Source organism: Coregonus clupeaformis, chromosome 22 (assembly GCF_020615455.1).
Source record: "Coregonus clupeaformis isolate EN_2021a chromosome 22, ASM2061545v1, whole genome shotgun sequence".
In the NCBI taxonomy this organism is placed as follows: domain Eukaryota; kingdom Metazoa; phylum Chordata; class Actinopteri; order Salmoniformes; family Salmonidae; genus Coregonus; species Coregonus clupeaformis.
The window spans coordinates 1,489,100-1,505,680 of NC_059213.1; the positions used below are offsets into that span (position 1 = coordinate 1,489,100).

The following is a 16,581-nucleotide window of genomic DNA, read 5'->3' on the forward strand; positions in this document are numbered from 1 at the left end:
CTCGTGGGGCATCAATGATCATGAGGAAGGTGAGGGATCAGCCCAGAACTACACGGCAGGACCTGGTCAATGACCTGAAGAGAGCTGGGACCACAGTCTCAAAGAAAACCATTAGTAACACATTACGTCGTCATGGATTAAAATCCTGCAGCGCACGCAAGGTCCCCCTGCTCAAGCCAGCGCATGTCCAGGCCCGTTTGCCAATGACCATCTGGATGATCCAGAGGAGGAATGGGAGAAGGTAATGTGGTCTGATGAGACAAAAATAGAGCTTTTTGGTCTAAACTCCACTTGCCGTGTTTGGAGGAAGAAGAAGGATGAGTACAACCCCAAGAACACCATCCCAACCGTGAAGCATGGAGGTGGAAACATCATTCTTTGGGGATGCTTTTCTGCAAAGGGGACAGGACGACTGCACCGTATTGAGGGGAGGATGGATGGGGCCATGTATCGCGAGATCTTGGCCAACAACCTCCTTCCCTCAGTCAGAGCATTGAAGACGGGTCGTGGCTGGGTCTTCCAGCATGACAACGACCCGAAACACACAGCCAGGGCAACTAAGGAGTGGCTCCATAAGAAGCATCTCAAGGTCCTGGAGTGGCCTAGCCAGTCTCCAGACCTGAACCCAATAGAAAATATTTGGAGGGAGCTGAAAGTCCGTATTGCCCAGCGACAGCCCCGAAACCTGAAGGATCTGGAGAAGTTCTGTATGGAGGAGTGGGCCAAAATCCCTGCTGCAGTGTGTGCAAACCTGGTCAAGACCTACAGGAAACGTATGATCTCTGTAATTGCAAACAAAGGTTTCTGTACCAAATATTAAGTTCTGCTTTTCTGATGTATCAAATACTTATGTCATGCAATAAAATGCAAATGAATTACTTAAAAATCATACAATGTGATTTTCTGGATTTTTGTTTTAGATTCCGTCTCTCACAGTTGAAGTGTACCTATGATAAAAATTACAGACCTCTACATTCTTTGTAAGTAGGAAAACCTGCAAAATCGGCAGTGTATCAAATACTTGTTCTCCCCACTTTATATAGAGCTTTCTGGGTATGTTTTGTGTGCTTTTGTCAGCTGTTAGTTTATGTATAGTCTTATAGCAAAGGGTCTGAATACTTATGTAAATAAGGTATTTCTGTTTTTTATTTTTTATACATTCACAAAAATGTCAACCTGTTTTTGCTTTGTCATTATGGGGTATTGTGTGTAGATTGATGAGGATAAAAATATATGTATATCATTTTAGAGGCCTCCCGAGTGGCACGGCGGTCTAAGGCACTGCATTGCAGTGTTGCGGCGTCACTACAGCCTGGTCATTACTAGCCGTGACCGGGAGTCCCATAGGGAGGCGCACAATTGGCCCAGCGTCGTCCGGTTTAGGGGAGGGTTTGGCCGGGGGGGGCTTTACTTGGCTCATTGCGCTCTAGCGACTCCTTGTGGCGGGCCGTTCGCCTGCAGGCTGACCTCGGTCGTCAGTTGAACAGTTTTTCCTCCGACACATTGGTGCAGCTGGCTTCCGGGTTAAGCGAGCTGGTGTTAAGAAGCGCGGTTTGGCAATGTTTTGGAGGACGCATGACTCGACCTTCACCTCTCCCAAGCCTGTTGTGGAGCTTCAGCGATGAGACAAGATCGTAATCACAAAATTGGGGAGAAAAAGGGGGTGAACATTACAAAAAATCAATTTTGAATAATGCTGTAACGTAACAAAATTTGGAAAAAGTCAAGGGGTCTGAATACTTTCTGAATGCACTGTATTGTAGCTAGATGCCATGCACAGCATTTTGGAGATTCGGACCGTTCAGACAACGTCAGCAAGTGTATTGTCACATGCATCTTACCAGGACATAGCAACTCCAAGGTCAGGGAACATTTAGAAATCACTGAAAGGCCATTGTACCTGAGAGGGTCAGTAGTTTCGAGCTTAAATAAATAATCCACTCAAAAACTATCTTTTGGTATTTTTTCATTAGTTCACTGTTGATATAATGCCAAAATGTTTTCCATGTCAGCAATCAAGTTTTCAAGATATTGGACTTTCAAGATGCAAATTGTCACTTGCCACATCATCATGATGACGGAAAACGCATCATATGATGCGAAACACAGTGGATTTTTCCTTTATGCAGAGGGATGGGTCTAAATATCTAACTACTCTACAATCCTAAGAACCAAACTATTTACTAGGGAATACCTCTGCCCCTTAAATCAAATGATGTTTATGTTAATAAATAGTTAGATAAGGCCTCTTCAAGTCCATTCTCTGTTCATCTATCTTCCCTACTGAGAGAATGTTGTTTCCCGGTGACGGCCATTTTAGCTGAGCGCAGGTTATTTTCAAATACATTGCCCTCCCTTTATTGAAATAATCTTCATGTGAATAAACAGAAAGGTAAGTCCTGTATCAGTGCAGTTATCTTCCCCTAGTGAGATAATATTGTGGCCCAGTGGCGGCCATTTTGGCTGAGTAGTGCTGCATTGTCCCAGTGAATGACAGCTCCAGCAGCATTGATTATTAGTGCTTGGGTGGAGGGGGAGCAAGTGCCGCCCACCACTTTACAGCACAGCATCTTGTGTTGATGAAGCAGACATATCAGATAGGAGTTGACTGGAGCTGCTTTTAGCAGCCCTTGAGTGTCCGTCTGTGAACGCAGCCCGATGCACAGCAGTAGGAGACAGACGGCTGGTGATCGCAGCTCGGGCTCCGCAGCAAACAGCCATCCGTCTGTGTAATAGAGCTTGTCAAAAGTTTTAAAGTGGATCAGCAGTTCACTTTGAGCAGGGTGCGTTCGCCAGCCTCCGCCAATTCCGAACAAGAGGCTGATCAGTTGTGAAAGCCCCATTTGAGGGCTCTCTAAAAACGGTGTTGATGCAGAACAATTTTATTTTTGTGTGTGTTTGACTTCCTTCCTGTCCCATTCTGTCACTGTCGTCAGGCCGGGTTTTTCTACGTTTAATCTGTACCATTCGTTTTCTCCTCTTCTTCTCTCCTCCACCACATTGGTTATTTACCAACGAACGCAAGCGGAATGAATTAATAATTGAATCCGTTTTCCGCTCTATTTGAAGCCTTATGTAAATGGATGACATCTATAATTGGGACACCACAGGCCATCAGCGGATAGGGAAAAAATGTTGTGGTTATTTTATTTTCTAAATAGATCTTTGCTGTGCTTTGGGGTGAAGAGCCTCATTGCTGCCATCCCTGTCTTATCTCTTGATCATTCTCTCCCTCTCCTTCTCACTTTCTCTCACACACACACATACGCATGCATGCGCACACACACGCTTTCCTCCTCTGTCAGTCAGACGGTAAGATGAAGAAGCCTGCCCCTCAGGCAACCCAGACAGCCCACCCACTCCCCCTCAACCAAGACCATGTGATGTCTGTCTGGTTCTGTGTTCAGCAGTGTGGGGTTGGTAGAGGGGCTTATGTTATGAGGAACAAGGCAGCCAACCCAGAGTGGCCAACCAAGAGTGAAGGACTTTGTAAAGGGTGGTAATTCAGTCTAATCATCATTACACAGTCATTACATTAAGACATCACTTCTTCATTTCTCTCTCTGTGTGTGTGTGTGTGTGTTTTCCGAGACTAGTCTTGGCTGCAGCAACCAGCAAACTACTACTCAGACATGTTCTTAAAATTTTACTTTTCAAGCTTTGATGCCTGTTTACTTGGCTTTTTGCTGGCCTTGGAATAAGTGCTGGTAGTTGTTGTTGTCGGGAGAAGCCAACATTTCTTCCCATATGTAAAAATTCTGGTGGGAATAATTGTTTGTCTCAGAGAGATCGAGAGAGACATAAGCGAAATATTTTAATGCAACATTGTCCTTCAGTTAAAGATAGAACAACTGACATTATTATTGCATCATCTATTTGGACTAAGAGTATTGTACAATGCAGCAAGATAACTTTGCGACATCTGCTGATGTAAAAGGGCTTTATAAATACATTTGATTTGATTTTCTGCTTTGTCTCACTAACACATTCTACACGTCTTTCATCCGGTAGACAGTTACGGAAGATATTACTGAGGAAGATATATTATTTTGACAGTCTCGTTACAATCAATTGAGGAATGGTTTAATCTAATCAGGGTGGAAGATAGAGGGGGAGAAACATGCTCAGTCATTCTCCACACGCTTTTGAACCGCTGCCATCCACTTCACACAGCGTTCACGCCTAGACTGCCAGGACACGACAAGCAAGGGTAATTCCTAATGCAACACCGAGGGGCAATGCTGTTACATCCAATGCCTGTTTGTCTGAGGCTGATGCCGTGCAGGTGCTTGTACGCGTGTACACATGCATGTACACACACTCGCATTCAAACGCACACAGATATACACACATGTAAATAGTACTCAAACGTATTCAGTTGGCCTTTCTGTTATGATTGTTGTTTTTCCTTGATGTCTTTTGATTTTGCATTGTTTTCTGATGTTATCCTTAGTTTCTCTCTTTTGTTCATTTTGTTGGTGTGTTGGTGCATCGGGGGACTGTGCCTTGTGGGGGGTTGGGGAATGGAGGGAGAGGTTTTTTGGGGAGTGGGTCTCGGATGGTTGAGGGGCAGCTCTCGGGGGAACTGTGGGGGGATCTTGGATGGTTGGTGGCCTGGCAGTTGGGAGCTTGGGCCGGTGGCCGATAGGTCGCTGGTTCGGGTCCCCGTTTTGACTTGTTGGGAGATCTGTCGACATGCCCTTGGGCCGGGCGCTTGACCCTGGTTGCTCCTGTGGGTCGCTCTGGATGGGAGTCTGTTAGATGACTGACTGTAATGTAAATGTTGAGCGGCTTCACTGCAGGTAGATTGTATGTTTTAGTATTCAATAAAAAAATAATAATAATAGAAACAAGGGTGTGTGTGTGCAGCCTGGTGTGAGTGTATGTGCATTTCTGTGTGTGTGTATGTATGCATATATGTACACTACCAGTCAAAAGTTTGGACACACCTACTCATTCAAGTGTTTTTTCTTTTTACTATTTTTGCATTGTAGAATAATAGTGAAGACGTCAAAACAATGAAATAACACATATGGAATCATGTAGTAACCAAAAAAGTGTTAAACAAATCAAAATATATTTCATATTTCATATTCTTCAAATAGCCACCCTTTGCCTTGATGACGGCTTTGCACACTCTTGTCATTCTCTCAACCAGCTTCATGAGGTAGGCATCTGGAATGCATTTCAATTAACAGGTGTGCCTTCTTAAAAGTTAATTTGTGGAATTTATTTCCTTCTTAATGTGTTTGAGCCAATCAGTTGTGTTGTGACAAGGTAGAGGGGGGTATACAGAAGATAGCCCTATTTGGTAAAATACCAAGTCCATATTATGGCAAGAACAGCTCAAATAAGCAAAGAGTCAATACGGAATATTTCAAAAACGTTGAAAGTTTCTTCAAGTGCAGTCGCAAAAACCATCAAGTGCTAGGATGAAACTGGCTCTCATGAGGACCGCCACAGGAATGGAAGACCCAGAGTTACCTCTGCTGCAGAGGATAAGTTCATTACAGTTACCAGCCTCAGAAATTGCAGCCCAAATAAATGCTTCACAGAGTTCAAGTCACAGACACATCTCAACATCAACTGTTCAGAGGGGACTGTGTGAATCAGGCCTTCATGGTTGAATTGCTGCAAAGAAACCACTACTAAAGGACACCAATAAGAAGAAGAGACTTGCTTCGGCCAAGAAACACGAGCAATGGACATTAGACCAGTGGAAATATGTCCTTTGGTCTGGAGTCCAAATTTGAGATATTTGTTTCCAACTGCCGTGTCTTTGTGAGACGCGGTGTGGGTGAACGGATGATCTCCGCATGTGTAGTTCCCACCGTAAAACATGGAGGAGGAGGTGTTAAGGTGTGGAGGTGCTTTGCTGGTGACACTGTTGGTGATTTATTTAGAAATCAATGCACACTTAACCAGCATGGCTACCACAGCATTCTGCAACGATACGCCATCCCCTCTGGTTTGGACTTTGTGGGACTATCATTTATTTTTCAACAGGACAATGACCCAACACACCACCAGGCTGTGTAAGGGCTATTTACCAAGAAGGAGAGTGATGGAGTGCTGCATCAGATGACCTGGCCTCCACAATCCCCCGACCTCAACCCAATTGAGATGGTTTGGGATGAGTCGGACGGCAGAGTGAAGGAAATGCAGCCAACAAGTGCTCAGCATATGTGGGAACTCCTTCAAGACCGTTGGAAAAGCATACCAGGTGAAGCTGGTTGAGAGAATGCCAAAAGTGTGCAAAGCTGTCATCAAGGCAATGGGTGGCTATTTGATGAATCTCAAATTTAAATTATATTTTGATTTGTTTAACTCTTTTTTTCATTACTACATGATTCCATATGTGTTATTTCATAGTTTCGATGTCTTCACTGTTATTCTACAATGAAAATAAAGAAAAACCCTTGAATGAATAGGTGTGTCCAAACTTTTGACTGATACTGTATCTGCATACACACTTGCTTGTGTGTACATGAATCCATATATTTCTGTCCAGGCATCTCTCCAGACACTACAGGTCCTCAGAAAAAAGTCTGGAACAGAAAGGGAGCAATTTATATTACTTTATAGTATACATATAAATCAGATCCGTGAGGTATTGAGCGCATATTCTCCAGTTATGGCCGCCCCACAACTAAAGCAGTTAAATACTTGGCCTGGCAAAGTAGCTGTGAAATGTCCGGGGTACTTTGAGTGATACATTTTATGCGTCCTTAGCTGCTCGTGGTAAAAACACATTTTGAAGCTGGAGTCTGTCCAGTGGTCAATGACAATGATGCTGATTTATTAGGAAAGGAAAGCGACGGGGTTCGTTTGCTTCTAAAGCACTTCATTTGGGAAATGACGCAGAGAGAGGTGGGTATGGTGATGTCTCTCCCAGGACACATTGCCCCTCCAAGTACATCTGCATCATCTGCATAGAAATAGATTGGGTAGAAATGCTTTGTTGAATGCAGAGCAGGCAGAGCACAGTGAGAAAGCTGTGGTCAGTGGAATACTCCAAATGATCCCATCCTGATTTCCATCTGGTTGGCAAACATCTCTACTCCCATATGTGATAACAGGGCTATGAATTCCATTCTATTTCTTTCTCTCTCCTGAGTGGCGCAGTGGTCTAAGGCACTGCATCGCAGTGCTAGCTGTGCCACTAGAGATCCTGGTTAGAATCCAGGCTCTGTCGTAGCCGGCCGCGACCGGGAGACCCATGGGGCGGCGCAGAATTGGCCCAGCGTCGTCCAGGGTAGGGGAGGGAATGGCCGGCAGGGATGTAGCTCGGTTGGTAGAGCATGGCGTTTGCAACGCCAGGTTTGTGGGTTCGATTCCCACGGGGGCCAGTATGAAAAAAATAAAAATAATAATAATGTATGCACTCACTAACTGTAAGTCGCTCTGGATAAGAGCGTCTGCTAAATGACGTAAAATGTAATGTAAATGTAAAAAGGTTACAGACAGGAAACGTTGGAAGACATTTGCAACAAGCAACACTTGAAAAAAATGTGTGTTTGTTTGTGTGCATGCTCCATCCTTACCGATTCCTTTGCCGCTGCCCAAGGGGAGCTCATGAATTTTACAGAGCTGTGCGCTATTACACACACACACACACACACACACACACACACACACACACACACATAAGCATTCCCTAATGTGGTGCCCTCTACAAGAGAAGCATGGCATGTCCCTTCCCTCTCACTCACACACACACACACACCACACTCCCTTGCTCAAGTACGGCCATCTATCTCTGCTCTGGACAGAGGCAGCAGGAGCCAATGAAACTAAAGTGAGTTTGTGCTGCAGTCACCACATCGCCAGGGCTGCAGGGAACCCACACAGCCATCTGGGAACCTCTCTGGCGTTCAGCTACACGCCTGCAGGACCAACACCAATGCTCCCCTCGCTCCCTCGCCGCCCCGCCACTGCCAGGGCACCAATCGTTAACAATCCCCCTATCCCCTCCCCCTCTCTCCATCACTCGCTTCCTCCCTCCCTCCCTCCGGTCTCCCCTGACCTTTCCCAGGCAGTGTTTTTCTCTGCTCCAAGCGGGTGGCTCTGTCCAGTCAGCCAGCCTGGCTATAGGACTGCTGCTCTTGCTTCTGCGCTTGACGTTGTTCTCAAAATCTGGCTCTACAGTAAACAAACCAACCGTAGAGTAACTAGTGAAGTGCCTACAGGTGCTCTGTGTGGGGCTGTCTGTTCACCTCTGTGTTCTCCTCTCTCTCAATAACACACAGACAAGACCGAGAGGCCGGACACGGGATGCAGAGGGACGGACGGATGCAAGCTTTTTTTTCTCTGAAGACGTCCTTCGAAACAAGGTAGGGGAAAATGTATTTCATTGATTTGCTGAGTGTGTGTGTGTGATTGATTGATTGTGACAGTGTGTTGGGAATCTTGTGGTAGAATTTGAAGCCGAAGTGAGGGGTGTGTGTACATTTCAATATGTAAGTGGAAGGACCTATCAGCATACAGATGTGCATTACTGTGCCAGTGTTTGTGTGATATTTCCTGTATTGTAAAACATTGAAGTAGTCCATTGCACTGCTGCAACCTTCATCCTTTGTATAAAGATGGTTGTACATTTCATATAGAGTTGCAAGGTAAGTCCATTTGTGCAGTAGTGGCTTCATTTGTTGCTGGTAAAATGCAAAACGAATTGTCTTACATGTCCCTGGCTCATATCAAAGTCCTGCCTCAACTCAGTCCCTGTTCATCTTCCCTGGTTTGGAGCTTTCCCAACAACAGTGTCAGTACTACTGTAGCTTCCATTCTGCCATGTCATTCCACTCTCCGATGTGTTCTAGTCATTTCCAGATTTTCAGTTACTACATGTAAGGGAAGTGTTTTGACCTGGACAGTGGTCAGACCACCAGTGCAGTGTTCTGATGTTGTGGTGGGGTTCTGGAACCCCTGTTGTGGTCGTCATATTCTCCAGTACCCTCCAACGCAACCGCAAGTGCAGAAGCAGGTTCTAGGAACGGCTCTGGATGCCTGTTGCCCCCTGGCCGGTACAGCGTTCACCCAAGGTCCTTTACCTCATAATCCCTTGCACCACTAACTCACTCAGGCTGACTCAATGATACAGTGGGCCAGTGGCAATGGGGATTAAGCAGTGGGTTGTGTGTGTGCGCAAGATGCTAACCCACCCGGGTGAGTGAGTTTTTCCCTTAGCATTTGGTAGCTAGTGCCGTTAGCATCCCGGTTTATGGCTAGCAGGTTGTCTAAGTGTAGTCTGTCGACAGAGATGGACTGCTTTACTAGGATCAGATAAACCCGCACTCAGTGTTCCCCAGCAAGATGGATGAGAACATCTGCATGCTAGCGCTGTCGTTTTCACCACCGCCTCCTCCTTTCCAGTTTCCATCCTCTCTTTCTTTTTATCCCTGCCCGGGCTTCTTTATTTTTTAAAGAAGCGACGGCCGCCACATAAATTACGCGGTATTCAGGAGGGATATCAAGATGGCTAATGTATTATTCACAGTTGACTGGTGTTTTAATGAATTGCCCCTGCAGTGAATGGTACTTGAGCACATGGGGAAGAGAAAGACAAGTGGGCCCGTTGCAAATAAAACTGAGGTCCTCTGGTTAATGAACGGGCCTCGATAGCGAGCCAGTGGAAGACGCAGCGTTCAGGAACCCAGAGGTCTAATCATACTGACAGGAAGGACACAGTCTGGATGTTAACGTCTTTGTCGTGTCGGCGCTTAATTGCGGGTGGCGCAATTTGTGGCGTCGTAGCTCGTTATCAAAGCGTGGGGAACGTTTTGTAACTGAAGCAGTTTTACGTATTGGATGGGAGATAGAGGTGGGACTGTGAGTTTTAAAGGGAGACCACTCTGACTGAAGAGATTGTCTTATTATGTCATCATTAATCATTAACGAATGGTGACGTATTCCTTCAGTAGGATACTGTTTTCCTGAGCTCTGACTCAGGTGGCTTGACATTCCTTGTTGCCATGTTGTATCACTCTTAGCCAGATAAAGTGTGTTATCCCATTTGGAAACAACTGCATAGACCCTGAACACTCATGAGTCATGACATGCTGTTGTTTTAAGGGTGACTTTACTATCTGTACACAACATGTTTTCCTGTAGTTTTATATACATGAGATGGATTTCTTTCTACATAATCTAGTATCTTTCTAAAGCCCAATGTTACATTATGTTAATTTTATCGTAGCGCAACAGCAGTGCTTGCCATGGTTGATTCATTACAGATAAAACAGATGCCTTATCATCAAATCATTAAAGGCCCAGTGCAATCAACATTCTGTTTACCCTTTATTTTGTATCATATTGTACAACAGCTGATGATACTATGTGATCAGTGTTATTTCATGATAGTTCTTTCCTGGTTGAAAATATAATCTACACAGGACCTTCTAATCAGCAGGTTTGCATGCGCTGGAGTTTCGGCTTTCCACAGTGACATCACCATGCGGTAAATTGGTTATTAGACCAATAACAAAGAAAGTTCCAAACCTCTCTGCCAATAACAGTTTGTTTTCAGTCTCCCCCTCCCCACTCAGACCACTCCCAGACAGTCCTAGCAAAAGTATTTATTGAGGAAAAAGTGTTTTGCTAAAAAGCTATTTTTTCACATTTCAATGGAAATCTATTACAGTATGCCTGTTGCCCCCTGGCTGGTACTCACTTGTTACCCCAAATGATTTGATATTGATACAAAAACAGCTGCATTGTGCCTTTTAAGGAGGGAAAACTATTGAGTTTTCACATTCCCCATTCTGAAGTTTCTGTTTAATTGTTTACCAAGTCTACAAGCTGTTACTGGCAGACTTCATTGGTTTTTGAGGCAAAGCATCTCTCTCTCTCTCTCTCTCTCTCTCTCTCTCTCTCTCTCTCTCTCTCACCTACTTTCTCATATACACTATCTTAGTCAGGTGGAATGCATTATCCCATTTGGAAACCATGGCAGAGACCCTGAACACTCATGGCATGCTGGTATTTTAATAGCGTGATCATTGTTGCCAAAGGCTACTGTGTGTAGACTGTCAACATGCTGTTAGATGGTATTCTGTTGTTTTACATACAAATATCTTTCATTTTATATTCTTTAATGTCTTTCTAAGCTATGTTGCATTATGTAAATTGCAATGTAGCGCAACAGCACTGCTTGCTAGGGTTTATTCATTACAGATAAAACAGATGGCCTCATCATCAAATCATTAAGGAGGGAAAACTATTGAGTTGTCAGATTCCCCGTTCTGAAGTTTCTATTTAATTCTTTACCAAGTCTTCAAGCTGTTACTGGCAGACTTAATTGGTTTCTGAGGCAAAGTCTCTCTCTCTCCCCCCCCCATCTCTTTATTTAACTCCCACCCACTCCCCTACTTTCTCATATCTGCTGTATTGTGTGACCTTATTCTAGTCACAACATCACATTAATCAACTCCATTTCCCTTGAGTTCTTAACCTCATAACTATACCAAACCACTATGTCCCTCTCTTGTCAAAGAGCCACAGATATAGTGTTGGTGGAGAATAATATACAGATGCTCTACTAGTGTATCATACCTACATAGCCTAGAATTTATCCTCGGATACAAAAATCCCATGAAGCTACACAGAGAGACACACGCATGACAGCCAGGTCTGCTGTCATGAACTTTCAGAGAGCCCGAGGTATGTGGTTTCAGTGAGTCTGAGGGTACAGTATGTGGTCTTAATTAAATGTTTGAATATGTTGTAAAGGGGATTGGGTTAAATGAAATGCTTTCTCCTGTTTCCCGAGGCAGGTTTAGATTGCAAGGTGTACTTGGTGATCTTCATGTCAACATTAGCCTCTAGCGCTATTGCAAACAAGGTACAGCAGTGTTTGATCTAGTTCTGTTCAAAGTGGTGATCTGGCCACCATTTTTGTAACTGTACGACTCGGTATTAAACACTGCGGCAATAGCCTGCTAAATTAAGAATCACTTGAAAATAAGTTCTGATGCTAAAGCCCATCAGACTTGTATGCGCTCATTAATAAACATTTATGACTTAATTCTAATGTGACTGACAGCCTATTTATAAGTAATCGTCGCTTATGCATAAAGTCCTTTGAGTTCATTATAGTAGAATACGCTGTGAAAAGTAACTGCCTAATTCATTAAAGAAATTGAGTAGTGGCTACTCAAACATCTCCAACGCTCAGTAGAACTCAAATCATATACAGTGAGGGGGAAAAAGTATTTGATCCCCTGCTGATTTTGTACGTTTGCCCACTGACAAAGACATGATCAGTCTATAATTTTAATGGTAGGTTTATTTGAACAGTGAGAGACAGAACAACAACAACAAAATCCAGAAAAACGCATGTCAAAAATGTTATGAATTGATTAGCATTTTAATGAGGGAAATAAGTATTTGACCCCTCTGCAAAACATTACTTAGTACTTGGTGGCAAAACCCTTGTTGGCAATCAGAGGTCAGACGTTTCTTGTAGTTGGCCACCAGGTTTGCACACATCTCAGGAGGGATTTTGTCCCACTCCTCTTTGCAGATCTTCTCCAAGTCATTAAGGTTTCGAGGCTGACGTTTGGCAACTCGAACCTTCAACTCCCTCCACAGATTTTCTATGGGATTAAGGTCTGGAGACTGGCTAGGCCACTCCAGGACCTTAATGTGCTTCTTCTTGAGCCACTCCTTTGTTGCCTTGGCCGTGTGTTTTGGGTCATTGTCATGCTGGAATACCCATCCACGACCCATTTTCAATGCCCTGGCTGAGGGAAGGAGGTACTCACCCAAGATTTGACGGTACATAGCCCCGTCCATCGTCCCTTTGATGCGGTGAAGTTGTCCTGTCCCCTTAGCAGAAAAACACCCCCAAATCATAATGTTTCCACCTCCATGTTTGACGGTGGGGATGGTGTTCTTGGGGTCATAGGCAGCATTCCTCCTCCTCCAAACACGGCGAGTTGAGTTGATGCCAAAGAGCTCGATTTTGGTCTCATCTGACCACAACACTTTCACCCAGTTCTCCTCTGAATCATTCAGATGTCCATTGGCAAACTTCAGGCGTGCCTGTATATGTGCTTTCTTGAGCAGGGGGACCTTGCGGGCGCTGCAGGATTTCAGTCCTTCACGGCGTAGTGTGTTACCAATTGTTTTCTTGGTGACTATGGTCCCAGCTGCCTTGAGATCATTGACAAGATCCTCCCATGTAGTATGAGCTTTCCTCACCATTCTCATGATCATTGCAACTCCACGAGGTGAGATCTTGCATGAAGCCGCAGGCCGAGGGAGATTGACAGTTATTTTGTGTTTCTTCCGTTTGCGAATAATCGCACCAACTGTTGTCACCTTCTCACCAAGCTGCTTGGCAATGGTCTTGCAGCCCATTCCAGTCTTGTGTAGGTCTACAATCTTGTCCCTGACATCCTTGGAGAGCTCTTTGGTCTTGGCCATGGTGAAGAGTTTGGAATCTGATTGATTGATTGCTTCTGTGGACAGGTGTCTTTTATACAGGTAACAAGCTGGGATTAGGAGCACTCCCTTTAAGAGTGTGCTCCTAATCTCAGCTCGTTACCTGTATAAAAGACACCTGGGAGCCAGAAATCTTTCTGATTGAGAGGGGGTCAAATACTTATTTCCCTCCATTAAAATGCAAATCAATTTATAACACTTTTGACATGTGTTTTTCTGGATTTTTTTGTTGTTATTCTGTCTCTCACTGTTCAAATAAACCTACCATTAAAATTATAGACTGATAATTTCTTTGTCAGTGGGCAAACGTACAAAATCAGCAGGGGATCAAATACTTTTTTCTCTCACTGTAAGTGATACTAACTCAGATCTCAATAAGATCTCTTGTCACTTAATGTTTTTGAGAACTGTTAACAAGTATTAAGTTATTGAGTAAACTTTATTTATTTGTGTTTGTCATGTGTCAAATGTGCAGCGGTAGGATGGAGTCAGGCGCAGGACACAGAACTGAGTACAAGACGTACTTTACTCTGAAAAAACAAACACTAATTTCCACGCAGGGAAAACACACCAGCTCACAAAAGTGTATGACACAACACAACGAACAAACACGCACAAAACCATGTGGGAACCAGAGGGTTAAATAGGGAAATAATCATAATGCAATGGGAACCAGGTGTGTACAAACAAGACAAAACAAATGGAAAACAGAAACGTAGATCGTGGCAGCTAGAAAGCCAGTGACAACGACCGCCGATAGCCGCCCGCACAAGGAGAGGCACCAACTTCGGCGGAAGTCGTGACAGTGTTCTGCAAATCTAAAGTTATTGAGTTTTTACAAGTTATAATTATTTAATATTTTAAAGTCAATCTAACATTTATTCAATAAGTTGTTCTTACTTGATTCTATCATATTTTACATCTTTACTTAAAATAAAGTAGTAGTCAGACACTGTTATTTGAGTAAAAAACACTTTGTTATAACGTTTTTGCAAGTTATGATACTTAATAGTGCCATGTGGGTCTGTTTTTAGAGGATTGTGGGTAACTCAACATTTTTAGACTATGATACTTTCACACAATGTTGTAAGCATATTTGAAATATATTTCTAAAATAGCATTAAGCAGTTTGTTGTGCTATGAAGTGTAATTGTTCATGATGAATGGATATCAAAACCGTTGAGCAAATTGATGTTCAATAAAGAGACAAGCCATTCCCATCATCAACAAGTTAATGTGCACCACTCTTAATGACCGAGGCTAATGCAGCATCCTGTAACGCTTCAAATCAAAATCAAATCAAATCAAATTTTATTGGTCACATGCGCCGAATACAACAGGTGCAGACATTACAGTGAAATGCTTGCTTACAGCCCTTAACCAACAGTGCATTTATTTTAAACAAAAAGTAAGAATAAAACAACAACAAAAAAAGTGTTGAGAAAAAAAGAGCAGAAGTAAAACAAAGTGACAGTAGGGAGGCTATATATACAGGGGGGTACCGTTGCAGAGTCAATGTGCGGGGGCACCGGCTAGTTGAGGTAATATGTACATGTGGGTAGAGTTAAAGTGACTATGCATAAATACTTAACAGAGTAGCAGCAGCGTAAAAAGGATGGGGTGGGGGGGCAGTGCAAATAGTCCGGGTAGCCATGATTAGCTGTTCAGGAGTCTTATGGCTTGGGGGTAGAAGCTGTTGAGAAGTCTTTTGGACCTAGACTTGGCACTCCGGTACCGCTTGCCGTGCGGTAGCAGAGAGAACAGTCTATGACTAGGGTGGCTGGAGTCTTTGACAATTTTGAGGGCCTTCCTCTGACACCGCCTGGTATAGAGGTCCTGGATGGCAGGAAGCTTGGCCCCAGTGATGTACTGGGCCGTACGCACTACCCTCTGTAGTGCCTTGCGGTCAGAGGCCAAGCAGTTGCCATACCAGGCGGCTTACAGCTACACCTCCAGTTACTGCTAGAGGAATGAGCACCGTGCTCAACAAAGCCTGCTAAAGTGGGTTAAAATGACAAATCGTCAAATACATAAAACAATGGTAAACATTAAGTGACGACCACTGAAAATGACTAATCAGAACAACTTACTACTTACAAAATAGTAATGAAGGTTAATAATTTAAGTAGAAGGGACCCTTCATTTTTATGTTCACTACAACAAATATTTATGTTCAAGTAACTTCAATCGTCCGCTGTAGCTCAGTTGGTAGAGCATGGCGCTTGCAACGCCAGGGTTGTGGGTTCGTTTCCCACGGGGGGCCAGTATGAAAATGTATGCACTCACTAACTGTAAGTCGCTCTGGAAAAGAGCGTCTGCTAAATGACTAAAATGTAAATGTAATAATGACATTTAGTGTAAAAAAGTTAATAGAACACAAAACAGTTAAGTATTTATAACTTAAAAAGATAACCATATGGGTGACGATGTCACTTTATTACATTATGTATTGAACACTGCAACACTTTGAGTTGGGTTACTCAAATAGTTCTAGGCAACGAGATTCCACAAAAAAAAATAGTTAGTTGAACTAATTACTTTTTACAGTGTACTAGTCGTAGAATCTTTCTCAAGCGTTCTGTTTTAGCAGTTAATGGAGGCTCATTTACTTGGAAGGTTGGTTTGGGAAGATGACGAAAATATTGTGGGATAATACATTGTTTATCCAAAGTATTTTCATAGTTCTTCATGAACTTCTTAAATTGAATAAACTTGGTAAATAGGAGATGCCTGATGACTTCTTTGTCGGCAAGGCTGGCAAAGAAGAAAACGTGCCGTTTTGAAGGTGGTCATTTTGAATTCTTCTCAATATGGCTCTTGCTTTGTCTGGAATGATTGCTGAGCGTTGGAATGCAACTCATGCCTCATAATGGAAAGCTAACAATGTCCCCAGAGCATCCTGTTCTCATTGACAGTGACAGACAGAAGTTGTTGATCACGGATTTGTCCCCACAGGAGATTACCGTCACTCCAACTCATGAATATTCACAAGATTTAATGAGATTATCCAAAAAGGCTCTGTTTTCACGGATCCTACATTTTCCAGGTGTGTGTTTGGATGATGACAGGGGTGCTGGTCTTTGGGGAGCTATATGTTGAGAAGAGAGCCTCGCTCAAGTCTCTGTTTGAAATATCCGC

General features: G+C 43.5%; 1 long non-coding RNA gene across 1 annotated transcript in view; it reads left to right on the top strand.

Annotated features, from left to right (window-relative positions):
* LOC123481626 overlaps window positions 1-16,581 on the top strand; it is a 38,096-nt gene that overhangs the window by 8,024 nt on the left and 13,491 nt on the right. The window contains exon 2 of the long non-coding RNA XR_006657214.1: window positions 8,250-8,333. This is a non-coding gene — a long non-coding RNA (uncharacterized LOC123481626). The remainder of the gene's footprint in view (window positions 1-8,249; window positions 8,334-16,581) is intronic.